The sequence below is a fragment of the Psittacula echo genome (assembly GCF_963264785.1).
Source record: "Psittacula echo genome assembly, chromosome: 1".
NCBI classification, from domain to species: domain Eukaryota; kingdom Metazoa; phylum Chordata; class Aves; order Psittaciformes; family Psittacidae; genus Psittacula; species Psittacula echo.
The window spans coordinates 154,993,929-155,013,210 of NC_137735.1; positions in this window are offsets into that span (position 1 = coordinate 154,993,929).

Sequence of the window (19,282 nt, forward strand, 5' to 3'; positions counted from 1 at the left end):
AGAAGGATCTCTTCATACTGAAGAGCTGAGTGCCAATGTGCCAGGTGTACAGTGATTTCCATTTTTTAACTCTAAGTTACATCTTGTGTGTAATAATGAACACTGAGGACTTCTAAACTCTGATAAGGAAGAAGACCTTGCTGCCATTGTGCTTCTTTGCAAATGCTAGGTTAGGGCTTAATGGCAGTAAAGTAAATAAATAAATGAAGGGCAAAACAAATAAAATCTACTTAAAATCAGGGTTTGTTCTCTTCTCCAATACCATCTTCAGTGCTGGTTAAAAAAAACCCACAAAAGAACTAAAATGTGACAGAGAAGCAGCTTGACATTGTCCATGACTTTGGTTTGGGAATGGTTGGTAGCTTACAAGCGTTACGATTTAAATGAAGTGATCAGGCAGCAAATTTCAATGACATTATGCTGTGTAATGTAGTAGTGGAGCTCACTGCTATGTGACTTCTTTTCAGGGTCAAAGGGTCAAAAGTATTAGACTTGTATGTGGAATGTGATAGTAATAGTATTAGTTTAAATACAGTCTCCACTCAGAAATACCTAAATTAGTGACTACTTCTAACTGTAAAATATACAGACATATTAACAGTCTAGGAATGTTTTATTCTTACACACTTTATTGTTTCATATTTGCTACTGGTGTCTTGTCAGAAAGAATAAAAACAAAACTGACCTTTGTTCTGACCTAATACAGTACTTCTTTAAGGGTTCCATGAGCTGAAGCATGCTGATATATCTTTCTACTCTGCTGCTTCTGCCTCACTGCTTTACCTGTAGGATTTGCTTCTGTCAGCATGAAGCACATGGTAGCTCAGTCCACACTATTACAACTGACCCAGTGGTTTTCCTCTATAATCTTTTGTTCCAAGTGTAAAGCCACTTGAGGCAAGTGACACTGGAAAAGAAACAGATAAAAATGAGCCTGCTTCTGTGAACAACTGGCATCTAGAATTCTTCACCTTACATCATCTTCCATTAAGTTTTCTTAACTCTGAACTTCTATTGATTAGCGCTACTTCCAGTTTTTGGCTTGGACTCAGGGTGTAAAGAAGAAAGCACCTGGTGCCTAACACAGGACCTAAAGAGACTTTGGAGGAGTAGGATATTTTGCACTTTGGTCTCCTGTAGCATTTTTCAGTTTCTATTCTTTGTTGGCAGGATAACAAAGTGTATGTAGGTGAGTAATTCTGAACACTAGCATTAGATAACCATTAAGTTGGATAGCATGAGTACCAGTTCTGCTTGCTTAAATCCAAAATTGTTGTCTGCAGCACTCCCTGATGTAGCTGCTTCATCCTGGAGAAAGGCCAAAACTTGTCAGGTTTTGGAGCAGTGGCTGGATGTTTGCACTTTGGGAGCTGGTTTCTGGGATACCTGAGAGCACTACCCAGAGAGGCAGTACAAAGAAGGGAGTTTTAGGTGGGTAAGGGTGAATATCCATGTTGGTAGCACTGTTCCAGAGCTCACCATGTGTAGGTGTTGCCCAGCACCAGCTTCCTGTCCTGGCACCTTAGGCTTAGGAGCAGGGGCTGGATGTTTGCACTTTGGGAGCTGGTTTCTTTGAAGCCAAGGAATTTGCTCTTGTTCATGCCCAACCCCAACCCCTCCAAGCAGCATGGCTTCAGGTTTCCATGTGAGTCCGATCACTGCTGAGAAGCTCGTCAGTGTGAACTGGGCTCCTAATTTAGATCAGGCCAATAGGATGCAATTAGTTTTCAAAACCTGAGCAACAGAGTGGTGCTTTTGTCATTTTAGCGTATTAAAGCACCGGCTCAGGAAGCAGAAAACAGCTTTGGTGGCTGCAGGCCAGACAGATGAGGCTATGTAGCCATGTTATCAAAAGAGAGAAGGATAAGACTCCTTGTAGAACACCTTCCTGTTAACAATAACCACAGGAGTTTAGGGAGGATTTAGAAAAACCACAGGAGTTTGGGGAGGGGAGTTGTGTTGCTTGGCAGCAGACAGGTTGGTACTTTGAGGACCTAGCTTAGACTAGCCATTTGAATGTTAGTTTTTTAAGTATATATAATGTAGCTCTGATTATAGAGAAATGACATTAAGTGGCAGACTGATTTTTATTAAATCATGTCAAAAATGTGGATCTTGCTGCAAACATCCACTTAATAGATTTTCTCTTCTTTTTTTTTTTTCTTCAAAACAGCTTGGAAATTGTCAAAATAATGCTTTCTGTGTCGTAGGACCTTTTGTCTCCAAAGCCACTAGATGGCCTTTATCTGTCCTTGGGCAAAAAAAGGGGTTATAGAAGGGGAGTAAGGATGATTATTTTAACTGATTATAAATGGTGTTACTCATACTGTGCCTGCGCAGCACTTGTTAAACAATTGTAGCTATGAGACACTGGAGTAATTTTAGTCAATGTTTAGCAGGCTTGGCATATTCAGGTTACTACCCTCAGCAGAGCAATAGAAGGGGCTGTAAGTACAAAGAGCTATGTGTAGCTAAATAGGTGATGTCTGGAACAAATTGTAAACACTTTATCTTTGGCTTCTGGGTCACCGTGTTCTTTAGGATAGCCCTTTTTTAACCTGCAGAGATGACTTGTAGCATGGGAAGATGAATTGTGTATGCTGCTTGGCTGCAGTCTTTTGAGGCGCAAAATGTTATATTGCTTAGAAAATGTAGGTGTGAAATGTGATTTATTAAGTGCTACTGTGAGCATTTAGAAGTAATGAGCATAGAGACCTCTTTGTTTCAGCTTTATATTCGGTATTTGCAGTGTCTATATGATATGATAACATGTATCACAATTCCACCATTGCTCTTCTATAAAAATATTACAAATAACACTCTTCTGTATGCGTTATCTTAAAGTCACTGGTGTTGAATAGCTGATTGCTTCTTTTTAGTATAGGTTGCAAAACTGTTTTTAGGTGTCCTGAAAATGTTCATACTAAACGGCTTTGTTTATCTTAACAGGGTGAGCTTGCTTCTGTAGCTGTTGATGGCAATATTAAAAATTACTACACTGTTCCTCTGTAGAGAAAAAGGTGTAAAGTGGGGGGTTTAGTCACTCTCAACGTAGATGACCTTGTTTCTTGTATCTGTCCTGGTGTCTGTAAAATGTATCCTAGAAGGGATAAGAGGAGGACATTTGGTATGTAAAAAAAGGCAATATTTTTTAAGTTGAAGAATTGCACAGGTTTGTGAAATAACATTTTGTCAGTGCTAGGCTAACCCTGACCCTGCTGGGCATTCAGACGGATGAGATGTGTGCTTATACAGGTATTTGATGGATATGATAGGTAATGCAGCAAGTAAATAGTTACAGAAATTGTGGCAGTGAAAATGTGGTCGAAGTATGTGTGAAAAACCTAACCAACCCAGTGAGGCAATGTAGGTCAGAGTGGCTTGAAGAAAAACCACAGTTACTAATATGAGAACTTCCTTGTCTGATTAATAGGATGCTCCAGAGAATCAAATGCAGCTCTGAGATTATGAGTTCATCAAAGGCAACAGACACGAGCCTACATTAAGATGAGCTGATCCATGAAAACTCAGTTTTATCAATATGCAGAGAAAGGAAATTAGAAGGCTTCTAAATTTAGACACTGCATCAAGCTTGGCGCAGTACAATAAAAACTACCACTTGGTTGCAGGAGTAAAGATGCGTTATTGTAACTGCGTATGTGGTGGCAGAGGGTGTAGACATGTTCTGCCCAATGAACAAATGTGGCTATGGAAGAAGGACTGTGGGATATTGAGGACTGTGTGGGTAGGCTGTGAAGTTCCAAGGCAATGAATTGTATTTTTAGAGTGAATGGAATAGAACTGCTTGTACTATGTTGTGTTTAATTGAAGAGTGTCTTGTATCTGAAAACTATGAACCTTTTGGTAGTACAATTTTGTACTGATGTGCAAATGTTCAAGAAAGGGAGAGGAACTAAAGGAGGCTACCTTTCTACAAAGGACCTCACTTGGGATGCCCTTGATGTGCAAATTTGATTAGGTGGCAAAGAGCCATCTGTCCATGAAGCCTGGAGCCATGAGGGTGCGTATAAAATGAAATGACTTAGTAACATATGGCAGTTAGGAAAGATGAGAACATGCAGTACTTGGATGTGATGGTTTTGAGTTCATGAACCATGCATCTGGAATGAGTGAGTGTGGTCCTTGAAATTACATTATTTCAAAGAAAGTTTCTGAAAACTCAACAGCTAGATTTATTTTGATCTGCTGCAGCATAATGTTTTTAAGAGGTGTTTTTACTGTGGGAGGCTTTCACAGGAAAAGCTGAACAGAGCAAACTCAGTTAATTAAAATCTGGAGCACAGTTCTGCAGCAAGGGTGGATGCTCTGCGAGGCCCATGCCTGTGGCATCCCAGAGAATGCAGGGCTCTGGGGCATTATTCATGTTCATATTTAATTTAGCTGAAGCTGCTGGAGAATGGCCAGAATCCTCTTCATTTGCTGCACAATTTAGGTCAAGCCCATGATGGAATACTCAAGTCCAGGACAAAGTAGTTCATGCAAAACTTTTACCTTTCTTCCACTCGATGACATTTGTACTAGGATGGCAGGGTTTGTAGTATACTGCACTCATGTTGTATGCCCACTAAATATTAAGAGTAAATGCTACAATATGTTATTACTCCTGCCAACTTACTGCAAATTTGGTGTAGTGTTCTTCCTTGGGATTTCATATGTATGCAGTCATTACTTAGACCTTTGAAATGGCAAACTGGTTGATAGGAAGGTACTGCATTCCCTTGATCTGAATGTGGTAAGAGCACTGCACATAGATGACTCTGCTTTTTAAGGATGGGACAATCAGTAATTATTGTAAAGCATTCTCTGGATGCAACTTCCCTGCTCCTAGGGGCTGGGAGCCAGAGGAGAAGGGAAGGAGGCAGGGGTGGCAAAGAAATGAGTAGGCCAAATGTCCATCCAGAATAACTGTATATCAATTATGCTACACATTTTCGGTTCCTTTCCACAGATTCCCCTCTTAACCGTACTTCAGATCAGAATTTATGAAGATGAAAATGATGCGGCTCTGTGGAGTACATAGGTGCAAATTCTAACTGCAAAGATTTTATTTCAGTCACTTAGAAGTATAACATGAATTATATTAATGCAAATGGGACTTGCCACATCTTCACATTGAGTTATCTTCCTGTTTTAACTGGCTTCTCCTGAGGAACAATGACACCTGCCTGTTAGTAGCACTATTTATTGTAAACTACTTTTTACATAGGTGTTATATTTAAATAGATTCCGACATGAGAGGCTTGAATGCAGACAGCACAGGGGCTTTGTGAAAATGAAGAGGATGCATTATACCTGGGAGGAGAGGAAGGAGAGCTTCACAAGTAGGGAGAAAAAAAAGAAGAAGAAAAGAAAATTGTCAGGTGAGGCTGAGAATATTGGTAGATCAGAGACCAGCATCAGAATAAGGGGCCAAAGGGAGCAAGAAAGGTCAAATAAACCAACATACACAATGGTCTGTAACATTTATTCCCCTCTGTTTAAAGAAGGCTTTTACAGGAAATGAGCGATTTTGCAGTGAAGGTTTGTTTTTCACATTCAACTCTGACCTCAGTTATCTGATTTTCCCAGGTGCTGAACTTCACAGCAATATGGAAAGGTGAGTGCAGCTCAGCTGTTTTTGACAAATACAGCCAGGAATGACTTCCCAATCCATCCTTTGTGTCACCAGTTATTGCTGAAGAGTTCTTTAGCCAATAAATGACTCCTAAGACCTAACGATGCTCCTGAAAACCAGTGTCTCTTAAACTCACTGCCCTGCTCTCCTGTCCCTCCTTCCCCCATGGGATTGTTATTGTTCAGAGCTTTCTCCAGATGACAGATTCCTCCCATCTCTACTCACCTCACCATTGATATGATTTATGCTGAGGTTTTTTTCCTCATTCATAACTTTCTGACTGTTCTTCTCCCTGTGATGAAGGTTTCCTCCCTGCATTTCTGACTCTCTCAGATGGGGAGATTTCTGTTCTGCGGGGTTTTATGTGCTCTATCCAGTCTGCAGACCAGCTCCAGGGTGTCTCATTGGAATTGCACTTCACCTGCAAGATGCTTTTTAAAAAGAAGAAAAGTGCTTTCCAGCTCTGCCATTCATTTAGTTATTCTGTACAATTGATTTTCCACATTCATTATCATTGGCTAAATTTAATACCTAAAGGCCTAGGTTTACAACTGAATGAGGCTTTACTCATTCAGGTTCTTTTTCCTTCAGTAAACTGCTAACAATATGAGGGGTTCTGTTATCTTCTGTCACATTCCACCCATCTATTTTTAATTAAGCAGAAAACCATAGAATGTTTAAGAATGGCCGCGACCCTTGCAAGCTGAAATGAGCAACTCATAATAAAAGCTCAATCTTATGTTTTGGTCTAAAATTACTCGTATTAATAATGAATAAGGCACAAGAAATTGATTCAGAAAATTTGCTGCTTGGAAACTTTCCTCTGCCATCTCTGTTCCTCTCTCTTCTTGCAATAGAATGGTTACAGTTCCTTGACACAGTATGAATGAGTTAAATTGAATTCACCAAGATGATTAAAATATATATGGTCATCATTAACTGAATTATAGCAAAAACAGCAATGAATCACACGGGCTAATGTTTGCTGCCATGTTTGATGACAGATGTATCATACTTAGGCTTCAGCTGATGAAAGAGGCCAACAAACTATATTTCAAATGTCTAGACATATTCCTTTGGAGAATACTCAAGTATGAGTTCCATACACGCCTCCAGTCTGAGTGATAAGTACATTATTCATTGACAGCTGGCTTTAAAAGATGTATTTTGTGCCACAGTGTTATGATAGGCAGTATTTTTTGCTGTCATTATCTTTAAAGGTTTATTAGCTCTTCCATTATTTTTTTTCTTTCTCCTTTTCCTCCCCATTTTCATGGGTTTAAGAGTTCACTGTGGAAATCTGCTGATGTTTGGCAGAAAATACTCACTTTAGAATCTTATCTTTATCTCTCAATAGAAAACAGTGTGGTGGAGAATCTCTGTAATACTTTTATATGACTTTAAAGATACTGTCTTATGCTTATGCCGTTCATTTATTGTACTTTCACTTAGAAATAAAAATTAGCTGATCGTCCCTTTTAATAAGAATAAGCCAACCAGCAGATGGTTATTCCATATTTTGATTCATATTTCTGTAGAACCATACTCAGGCTGTTCCCAAATGTTCGTATTTCTCACTGGTACCATGACAGCTGAATATTGGGTTAGAAAAACTGCATTTCAACTCAAATTTCAATCACAGGAGGGAACTGAGAGACTGGGAGGAGCCTCAGTAGGCTGCTATCATTTACATGGCGTTAGTAGTTTGTTATGAAGCAGGAAAGTTATATGAAGTAAAGAAGCCACCTTGCTGAGGAGAAATTCTTCACTCTCACTGGTTTCTAAACTTATTTTTCTGATCCAGAGAAAGTTTTACTCAGTAAAAGCCCTGTTGATCCCATTAATTTTCAAATAGTGTCACAACAGAACTGTAGCAATAAGGGATGAGAACTTGGAGCTCCTGGGAAATAGTCAAAAGCAAAAAAAAGGTAATTTCTTCAAGAAGCTGTGATAAAGGCATTACTGCAAACAATCTGAAAGTGGAATAAAATAAGGAGTGAGATAAGAGCCCAACTTAACCAAACCATGAAATCTTCAACAGTGTTAAAACAGAGAAAGAAAAGGGGAAGCTAGGTCAGTTTGCAAGCACAATTAGCACAAATATACAGAGTCAAAATCAAAAGATCAGTCAATCAAACCAGAAACAGTACTGAGGGTTGTACATGTAACAGGGAAAGAGGATTATGTTCATAGGAAGGGTAAAACCCTTCAACAGGCAGGAGTCCTCAGCCGCAGCTGAAAAGGCCAAGAGGTGTTTCAGCCCTCACTAACAAAGTCAACTGTAATGCTGGCAACCATCTATCAGAGTGGGAAAGAAAGGGTATGGGGTGCTTAGGTTAGTTAGACATTATTAAAATGGCTGAGCCTCCTGGAGTACCCAGAGGCCCTGGGCAATTTTAGGAGTTGTCTTTGAGAATTTGCATGTACAAGCAAACATTCAGATGCTGGTGTTAAAAAATGGGAGCTGTGGAATTTTAGACCCACGGTTTAAAAAAAGCCTGGAACAAGATTACTGAGCAAAGGGGTGAGGGGTAAAACTCAGTATAAACTGTGATCAATCTGATGTCTTTCTGTACAAGGGTGTAGATTTTACATGTAAAAGAGAGGTGGTAGATATCGTTTATCTTGACTTCATTAAGATCTGTGGTATTTTGACATAGTAACAACAAGGTCTAACTGCTACTACTGTAACCTCAGTAGTTTACAGACAAGCTGATGAGATGTACTGAATGGGGTGCTGCAGAGATCTGTCATGAATCTGATACTGTTCAATACTCATTTTAAACCTTGGATGGTGGAATGGAAAATATGCTTATAAAACTTGTGAATAACAAGCATAACATAGGACACCAGCTGTCTTGGCTTTCCATCTAATACTGCTGAATATTGAATGGTAACAAGAATAGCTCTTCTTTCCTGACTGTTCCTGAGCTAATCAGTTACCTCCCATGACCTCTGCAAGCACCTTCTGCTCAGTCCTCGCTTCTCCCCATGGTTCTTCCACACTGACATAGGTTTCTGCCCCTCTGCTCATCACAGTGACTTCACCAGCTGAACTGACCTGTGCTCAAGGCTTATGTGGCTTTGCCCTGTGGGGACAATGATTGGTAAATAGGCAGAATATGTTATTAAAAGCTTTCTGGATAAAAATGGGACTGAAACCCCTAAATCCGGATTCACACACCTGACCGTTTTCCTGGCTGATCTGAGTTTTCAGTAGATTCCGTATCTCTTTCCCAGAGAATGGTAGATCTGGTGATGTTTGGTTCGCAGGCACTTTAATATTCCGGGAAGAGACCTTTTAAAGCTGAGTGTGGTGGTTTTTTTCTTCTGTTTTGGGGAGGGGGGCTCTTTTAGGAGGTTTGCATTTTCATTGTTTTGGGGTTTTTTTTATCTTCAAAGGCCCTGTCTAGCAAAACAAGACTTGCTTTTCCTTGGAGGCAAGTTATAAGATCTTCAAAGCTAATAACTGTCCTCTGTCTTTCAAGGCTCTGTTGAAGCCTGGGGCCATAGACTGTATTTCCCACAGCCCCCAACAAGCTCCATTATGCCTCTGTCTGTGATGTTCCTCTAAGTATCAATAACCTCCCATCACTAACAAGGTCAAGTACCACATTTATAAAACACTTCAGTGTTCTTGGACTGTTCTTTGGCAGTCTGGCTTTTATACTTTACAGGAGGAGAACGGTGCTCTGGTGAAGTGGAAAGGGGAGACATCCATTGCCAATATAGTAAATGTCGAAGCTGAAATAAAACTGTTCGGGGCTCATTTGAGTTCACCCCCTCCAGTCTGTCAGCATGGTTTATCAGCATGTGGGGGAAAGAATGAGAAACAGACTCTTGAGCACAAATAAGTGACAAAACTGAAAAAAAGGGCTCTTCCAATGTGTTCTTACACTTCAAGGCTTTTTGTAATTGGAAAGAGAGCCTTGAGTGGGATTATAGTTTGGAAAGCAATTTCCATTAGACTCCAAGAGACAGTAAACTTGGGTGAGGTGCCATGTTGGTCATGCTCATTACATTTCTTATCTAATTGTGTGATGCTATCAAGCCCTACTCACTGGAAACGCAGCCACTGTCATTATGTATAGAATCATGGTGCCAAATAACAATGTGCTTAGATGAGAAGAGTCAATGCTCTGACAGTTTTGCAGCCTTCCTTGTATGTTTGCAGGGCAGCAAGATGAAAATTTCCAGGTCCTGCTTTGATAGATCACAGCTTATAATTATAGTCACGTTGCATGGAAACGTGGGCACACTGCTGGCTAGATTAGAGAAAGAGACAGACAAGATCGAAGCCTCCCTGTTATTTTTTTCCCTCTTCGAGTGTGCTAACATGTGCCTACTTTAGGAATTTTGATGAGAATGTTTTCATACTTTTTCTCCTTTCCTCATTTTTATAGCTCTGCAGGTTTTGGTGGTTCTGCTTTGTTTCACTTCTAATAAATTCTTCTTCTGTTTGACCTTTATCAGTTTCCACTGTTCATTTGGCTGTACTGTATTCCTTTCCTCCCTCTGCCACAATCTGAGCTCTGCACCCCCTCCAATGCTGTCTCCACCTCCTTCCCTGGAGGCAGCCCCTGTCATTATCACCTCTCCTTCACTCCTCTCTTCCCTGACATAAGCGAGAAGCTCGATGACAGACAGTTTCCTGCATAAGAGGAGGCTGTTCGTCGCCAGCTTTTATTTATTTAATAACCCCCTTCCACAACGGTGCTTTGCAGTTTACTGTAGAGGATACAGGGAGGAAAATCCAACAGTGATTTATAGAGTGGAGAGGCAGAGCTGTGAGTACACCTGCGGTCCCTGGGTCCTGCACTGTGCAAGCAGATGTGGCAGCGGTGTGAGAACCCCATATTGCAGCTACATAATACAAGATACCGATCACTCCAAAAGGTGAAGTGTTCCCAAAAGGGTCCAAGGTGCTGATGAGTCTCATGACAGATCGCATTGTTTTCTTTTCTCACCAAGGTTTTCTCTCCTCCAGTCTTTTCTTGGTCAGTTCTTTGTCCACTTATAACTGTTTTGTCCAAGAGATAAGGTGATTCCTCAAAGTACCCATTCTCAGCCCTGCCCATCCTTTTCCTGCAGCTACCACAGCTGGATTTCTACAGCGCTTACCTTGGACCTTGCCTTAAACCATGGGTTTCCATTACTATAGTCACCAGCAGTGGCCCTATCACCCATGTAGAGCCCATCAAAGGCCATAGAAATGTCATTTGTTTTCAGTCTTGTCAATCAGCTGTGTTCCAAAAGTGATCTGAGAAGAGACCTGCTGAGGCTCTGGAAAGGAGCTTATGTGCAGCAAAAATTGGCCAGGGATAAGGAATACAGTGCCGGTGCCTTGTGCAGGTTTAAGGAGAGGCATCAAAAGGACTTGGACTAGTGAGGCATCTAATAAAAGCTTTGAACAGGGCTTATAAAAAGTCTAATAATATTAATACATGGTCTAGTGCCAGGGGATGTCTTGTTTGTAGCAGAATGAACTTGGCCGTTGTTGATGTGGGAGTGAGGATGCAGTTCCCAAGTACAGCAGGGATTTAGTGGTACAGCCCCAAGCCTCCCTTGTATAAGAGCCACTTCCCCTCCTCTGAAGATGGGCATCCATCTACCCTGATTGGGGTATTGTGAGAGCAGCAATGGGGGGGGGACAGTAGGTAAACAAGACTTCCTCAATTCCAAGGTACCCTTGGGAGGTTAACAGGGGTGCAAACTGAGAGGGACAACCCCCTTTGCGGGTGCTTTGCCTCCTTTCCATGGCAAGTCTTACCTTCTGAGCACACTGACAAGCAGTTTTCCAGCAGGGCTGTCCAGTCTTCTCATTTATCCCACATCCTGACCTTTCCACAGCATGGATGCTCACTGTTCTGACCCAACCCACCTCAGAGGCTTTGATCAAGACCATGTTACATCCCCATCTCTCGGTGGTTGGGAAACTGCTTCTAAGCATTTAGTTTTTGCTTGCTCCCTCTCCCAAAACCTTTCCCACTGAACAGAGACACGAGTTTTGAAGTGATGGCATTCACACATTGATACCATATGATGATACATTCACACATCTCACAGGAACCCAGCACTGTTTGTTACAATCAGAAAGTGTTCTGGCAATGGATGGACATAGAAGCAGCCTAGTCGCCCATCCTTTGCCAGTTTTTAATGATCAGATATATTTGACTTAAGCAATACCAGAAATTAGGTGGGTGGTTTTTGGTGAAACCTGGTCATACTGAGGTACCTGTGTGACCCAGTGTTTGCTTGTGAATTGCTTCATTTACTTATGTGTTTAATTCCACCCAGAACATAGTTTAGTTACCTAATAGGTTTCATTATTTAGGTTTAGGTTTGATTACTAACTCAAAAGTAAGAACTACAGAGTTTACTTCTTATGGAGCTACCAAGCTCCTTACAGAACTTCCATTTCCTTTGGATTTCATAGTAAAACCCATTTGTTTTCCAAATACCAACCTCAGTTTAGAATCAGCCAGGCCTTTTCAAGGTGCTAAGCAAATGCACCTAGACAATGCAGACACAATAATTGCCCACAGGAAGATCAACTGAAATCCTGCCTCCCAAGCTATGTTGCTCTTATCCCTAACCTCCTAGGAGAGAAGGAGAGAGGTACTGCAATTTCACCCAGGTATCCTATTCCATACCTGAAATTACCCATGGCAGCAAGAAATACAAGGGGGAAAACGCTGAATATGCACTTCTAAGAGAAGGATGCCCTGAAGCAACAGAAACACAAAGCAGCTCTCACAGGAGGAGAACAGGATTAATGATCTTGATTGTTTTATAATGGCCTCTGGTATGTTTTTTCCTGTTACGAGGTAAAAAAAGATGTTTGCTACACAAGAGAAAAAAAAGCTTACCTAGCGCTAAAAGGCAAGGGCATGAAGTATAAATAACTTAGAAAGTGAAAGAATGAGCATGGAAAGAGTCCTGCATGGTTTCATTCAGGTATGTGTTAGTGACACTGTAAGAAAAACTTAGTTGGAAGGAACTTTTACATGCATCTCATTTCTGAAGTGCATAAACTGTGACTCCAGCTCCGGAGAGGGGTAAGCCAGTGAAAGCCAAATTTACAAACCCAAAAGAAGTGGGAAGTAGCTCGTGTTACCTCATGATATTGGTTTGGAACTAGATGATCTTTAAGGTCTCTTCCAACCCAAACCATTCTATGACTCTGTTTTCCCCAGTAGAGAGATTGTGGTCAGCAGGTTCTTCTCCAAGAGTGGTCCATGCTGCACTCAATCTGGTATAGCTGTGGGCTGCCAAAGATGGCAGTCTTTCTGTTTTCATGTCCCCACTCCTATCTGCGTCCCTGTTCTCTTGCTCGCATCACACCAAGGGATTATGCACCTTCAGGGTGAATCAGCTCCCCTGATCCAACAGAAAATGAACAGGTTTTGGTGGGATAGTTTGCTCTGGCTGACTGAAGGCAACTGAGCTGGAGGGAGATAGGAAGGATGGGGAAGAAACCGATGAGTGTGTGGGGCAGTGACCTCTTTACCTCCATCAGCTTGAGCCAGAGCAACATTTCTGACTGCACTTTTACACAGCTTCAGAACTGGAAAGGCGCACAGTGAGAGCTGTTTTCTGTCAATATGCCGCTGGACCAACAGCAAAGATCCGAGGGAGGAGGAGGTGACAGTAAATGATGGAAGAGGCAGAATTCAGAGGGTTTGAATGTTAAAGCATACGGGACATTTGGAGAATGGGAAACCACCATCTCAGCTCTTTTTGGAGAAAGGAAGGAGCCAGACTTGTGCATTTTCCATGATCTAGTGACTGAGGAGAGTTTTTAGGGAGAAAATTAAAATCTCACTGAGCTTCAACCAAGAAATAGTAATTGTTTTCTCATTTGCTGCCGTTCAGATATTTGCCACTGATCACAGTCTAGCAGATGATGTGCTATGAAAGGTGGAGGCAGCATAAAATGCCTTGCTGAATAATTGATCACCACCCCTCCAGGCTACGTCCATGGATGAATGCATATGCCAGTTAGGAGGACTGTGTCCCCAGTTAATGCTCTTAATTTACAAACCACTTGATCTGAATTACAATAGCATCTTTAAAGGCATCTTATTTATGTCAGAAGGGTTTTCATATTTTACAGTGTTTCTTTTTTGTGTGTTGTTCTGATTAAATGCAGGCACCTTTTGGCTCTTTTATTGTATGGACATAAAGAAACGGATGTGTTTTTAAAAGAACAGCGGTGTAAATCTTGATCACACCAAATCAATGGGAAACCTCTTGTTCACCTTCCTGCTGTACTTTTTCATCCAATGTGCATTGCTACCAACATGTTACAATTCCCCCATTGTCTTAATAGGAATAGGGGACCAAATAAAAGCCGATACCAGGTCCCTGTATTTCATCCACAACACGAAACAGTAAAGAGGCAGAGGGCTAGACAACAGGGATGCTGAACTCAATATATGTCAGAGATTTCCCTCCTTGAAGCCTTTTCCACAGATTTCTTTGCCTTCCACAAGAATCACAGGAGTATCATGAATTTTACCTGAAAATTGCTCTAATTCCTAAACATCCAAATTTTTAATGTGGCTCATGTTATGCACGTATTGTTTTCTGCTATTTACTTCTGGAAGAAGGGAACAAAAGAGGTGGGGGGGAAGGCTGAAGGAATGAAGAGAGTTGGATAAAAGGCAGCATTAGCACCAAATGGTGCCACTGTACTTGAGCTCTCCTCTCAACTTTCTGCCTCTCCCCAGCTTCCTCAGTGCTACTTCTGAAATGCACAGTCTGGCTTCCAGGGGCCTTAGGCTGTTCTCCTGTCTGTTCGCCTCTGGGAGGATTAATGGTTATTTGGAGGCAGCCGCCTGGCTTTTCTCTCCATGTGATTGTTCATGCGGTCATACCCAAACTCGGTCATATTTGTTTTACATTTGCTGTGATAAGCTGATTTACTATTTCCTATATAAATTGTTTAACATGACCTTGTAGGGCCAAAGTTAACATAAATTGTCAAAGGAGATCAAATCAAGCCTCACTAGTAATTATTTTATTTTCCAGTCTTTTTTGGGTCATTTTTACTTTTCTTTCAGGTGAGAGCCTGGTACAAAGTACATACAGGTGTGTCCACGTATCATGCATATTATATGTGACCCTCTACATTACATGAATATTAATTTGGATATAGGGTCCAAGGTGAAGCTTTTGAATGTTAGAAAGTGGCAAGTTTAAGATCCCCTTATAACTCCTTTTTCATCTGTATTCTGCACTGAACCAGACAGAGATCCCATGGAGGAGCAATACGTGCTGATACTGCGTAACGCACTTTGCGCAGGGGACCAATTCAAGGTCATATAGTCAGCTGGCATCTTCTCACTTTTGGGTAGCTGACTTTGCTACCCACATAATGTTCTTTTTAAGTAGCTTCCTTGCTTCTTTTCTAAGAAAAAAATAAAAATTCAAGTTAATTTTAAAGAAGATACAACCATATTATGTGTGGCCCAGGCCCACGGACAGATGCTCTTTTTCAGATCCAGATGTGCTAGGGTGAAGAGTTATCCCCCTTGCGGCTAACAGTCACACACCCCTTCCCCAGGGAAAACTCCTGTACCCGCAGGTTGAGCCTGCCATCTGCCTCCAAGGTCGGAATGAAATCACACCAGGTTAAACAGGGTGAGAAGAGGGCTTTGCTTATGTGCCTCATTCGGACTGAAATGATCAGAGGAAAGTCAAGGGTCCCAGGGTGAGAGTTTGTAACTCTCTCAGCGGACCTTAAGAAATGGTACCTGAGGACATGGTTTAGTGTGAGGTGTCCCTGCCCATGGCAGGGGGGTTGGAACCAGATGATCTTAAGGTCCTTTCCAACCCTAACCATTCTATGGTTCTAACTGGTGCTCCTGACAGCGAAGGCTGTGAGTGTGCTGGTGTGCTGTTTGCACACAGGTATTTGCAGAGTGCTCTTCTGCCTACACCCGAGCAGCCCAAACAGGAGAAGGGCAGTGGTCATTTTTTATAGCTGCGTAAGCTATGTAAGCTATGCAAGATGTTTTTGTGACAGAGGAAAAGCAATGTGTAAAATGTCACAAACTTTGTATAAACTGTGCGACTTCTCAAAAAAAGAGAATAATTTTTCAAGGCAAGAGAGGACAAAACCCTGTGCAACCCAGTCTGACTTCAAGCTGAGCCTGCTTTGAGCAGGACGTTGGAGTAGAGACCTCCTGAGATCCTTTCCAACCTGAATTATCCTGTTCCTATGATTTTCTTAAGCGCAAAATGACCAGCTACAGGTTTGCTGTCACCAGTGCTATAAACTGAATGCGAATCATTAGCGCTTGGGAGAACTGCTGTAAGGGTTCCTGTTAGAGCTGAGACAATCGGGTGCTTTGCTGCCGCAGAAGGGTGGTTTCCACTCTGCCAGTCTTTCTGCTTTCTTGTCACTGCTCACATGGCCCCACAGTGCGCTGGATCCACTGTCTGAGCTGGCAGAAAGCTAGGTTAGTGAGCTGACCTGCTTCACCCATGGGTCAGACACTGCCAGAGGCAAGGAAACGGGAAAATGTGGCCACATGGCCAGGATTAACCCTGAAAAGCAAGGCTTTAGCTTCTCCCTTCAGCAGCTCTGAGATAGTACAGTTTTATTCTTGTAAGTTAATGTAGATGTGTCTAATCACTGTCTGGGGCAGTTTTTCCGCTATCATGTTTAATTATTTAATATAGGACCTGATCCTTCAGGACTGCAACCCCACGATGCAGGCTGGTCTCTGTGCCTCTGTCTTGCAGTGTACAGGGCAAGGGTTTAGACTCTGAATTGCCAGGAACCAAGCTCTGTATCTGTGTCTGCTATTAAATAAGTGATGATCTACAAAGAGCTTTTTGCTTCCCAGTTTGTTGCCTGCTTGGAGACTTTTCTGTCTTCTGATCATAGGTCAGATTCACGTCCTTTTTGATGTTAGGAAAAATTTCCAGTGCAAACTCCAATGCTGCTTATTGCTCAGGTTACTTATTTTTATACTGCTGACTTGTGATGTGTGCAATGAAGCCTGATTCACTGCAGCCTAGAAAGAATGGTCCAGCTCTCTCCTCCTTGCCTCTGGTCACAAGCTCTTGCTGCTCCCAATCCAACAGCTGTGGGCTGAGCTGGACCAGCTCACACAGATCAGAGCAGAACAATGAACTCCGCAGAGAACCCAGCAGAGCAGCCTCAGTCAGACTGGCAAGCTGATCCATCTCCTCAGGCCCTGCTTCATCCCTATGGCAGCCAAAGCAGGGATGGATGGACTCTGGGCAGAGAAGGGGTGTGCGTCCCTGGGGGACAGCTTACAATCACCTTGTAAAAAGGGACCGAGAACCTGCAAGATCAGTCACCTTCTGCTCTTCAGAAGTATTTGCATTGGAGTTTTTCTTCATTACGTTTTACATGTAACAGAGTTCCACGAGAAATTCCCCTTGAAGCTGCAGAATCAGTAGAAGACACCCTACCATATTTCTGTTTTACCCTCAAACAGCTGTAGCAGAAAAGGATGATTACTTAAAAATGGTTATTTCTTCTGGCATAGAACAAGAGCAGGCCAGAAAATAGATGCTTCATCAGTTAAATATTTACAATAGCAAAGTGAAGTGGTGGTTTCCTTTCTAGATTTCGGCAACAAATGCAAACCTGTGCAATGATTTGGTTTACATGAAGTCACTGTGAAAGAACAACAGAAATTTTAAGAAGCTGTCAGTGGCTTATCTCACAGCTGGCACCTATTAATACAGTGAGTAATTTCTGCAAACCCAGACAGGCTCCAAAATTAACACTATCCATTAAGAAAGCCCACGGAGTGCTACAATTATGTCAGAATGCTTTGGCTGGCAATAAACAAATCATTCCTGATGTTGTATTAGCATCCATTAACATAGGTTTCTAACCAGAAAAGCTGTATTTTTGGTCTATTTACAATACAACTCAATCCATACATAGGTTATCATCCAGAAAAATATCAATTTCTCTATTATTTCCACATCAGCAATTTTTTTGTAGGAACTAGCCAGTTTGACATTGCACTTTTCTCTAGTAACGTTCCCGTGTTAATGTGTGATTTCACCCAGCCTCCTCAGACTGCTCAGAAGTGGCACAATTACTTCAAACTCAGCAGTGCAGCAATAAATTACAAATTGTCCTCTAGCTTGCTTTTTGCACTCCCACAGAAAACTTCTTCCCTGCTGTTGTTCTCAAAAGACTTGAGATTCCATCTGCTTATTTTATTTCCCAGGTGGAAAATAAAGAGAAAAAACCCAAACAAGATAAAAGTGAAAAGTCTGCATCCATTTAAACCTCTTTAGAATCAACAGTGAATGCTCAGAGTTAAGCAGAGTCACTGAAGATTTATAGTGACAGGCAGACACGAACTCAAAACTTTAGTCCAAGTGAGCTAGGCACACATGTAGACACCCTGGAAACAGGTCTAAACAAGAAGAAACTTATGCCCACTGTTTATTTCAGTATAAACACAGAATGCTAGCTTGAAATGGATTATCATCTACAAGGATGCTGGAGAGGGACTCTTCACTAGGGACTGTAGTGACAGGACAAGGGGTAACGGGTTCAAACTTAAACAGGGGAAGTTTAGATTGGATATAAGGAAGAAATTCTTTACTGTGAGGGTGGTGAGGCACTGGAATGGGTTGCCCAGGGAGGTTGTGAGTGCTCCATCCTTGGCGGTGTTCAAGGCCAGGTTGGACAGAGCCTTGGGTGATATGGTTTAGTGTGGGGTGTCCCTGCCCATGGCAGGGGGGTTGGAACTAAATGATCTTAAGGTCCTTTCCAACCCTAACTATTCTATGATTCTATGATTCTATGAAATAAAGTCTGTGAATCAATTCAGGGAGTAAATTTGACCCTGTTAACTACCAAAAAATGTTTCCTCAGGTGGGACACTGGAGGAGTATTGAATACTAAGCTCCAGTGCTCAGTTGCTAGTTAAGAGGGAAGCCAGTCTGGAGTAAGGAGAATATTGCCATAATTCTGGGATTTAGGTGTTGCAAGGCCAGCCTCCAAAATCAAATAGCACTAAAAACTCATCTAACTTGGCTCATTTGCTGAAAGCACCAAGAGGTTCCAACAACTGCAAGTTTTCAGACATACAAAAACTAGAAGCAAAAACTTGTTCTGAGAGTATAATTTAATCTTTCTACAGGGACCTCAATGCAAACATTTGCAGAAGTTGCTGGTATCCTGGAGTAATCGGGCTCCTCAGCTGAAGAATGTTTTGCCTTTTTTCCCCAATACAGCAACGCAGTTATCTTAATACAGCTGAAAAATATGGCGCATCTCTGCTTTTTACAAATGCTCTGACTCTTCCCATCTCTATTAGCTTTCAAACAGAGACTGACTGTGCAGTCATATTTGCCTGTGCAAAATATTTCATACGCAGCAGAACCCCCCTGCTATTACACAGCTTGTTACCTGCTGTATAATGCTCAGTTGCTTCTTAAAATAAATGTGTATCTAATAAAGCAACATCAGTAGCTGATAGGGGTTTTTTCCAAGAAAATAAAAAATTACACTGACTTCCTTTGTATCTGACATTCTTGACTTTTGGAAGGCTCCTGGTATCCGAATCTGACCCCTCTTCCTCGCCAATTAAAAAGTGAATAAACCAGCAGACAACAAAAGAAATATTTCACCCAGAC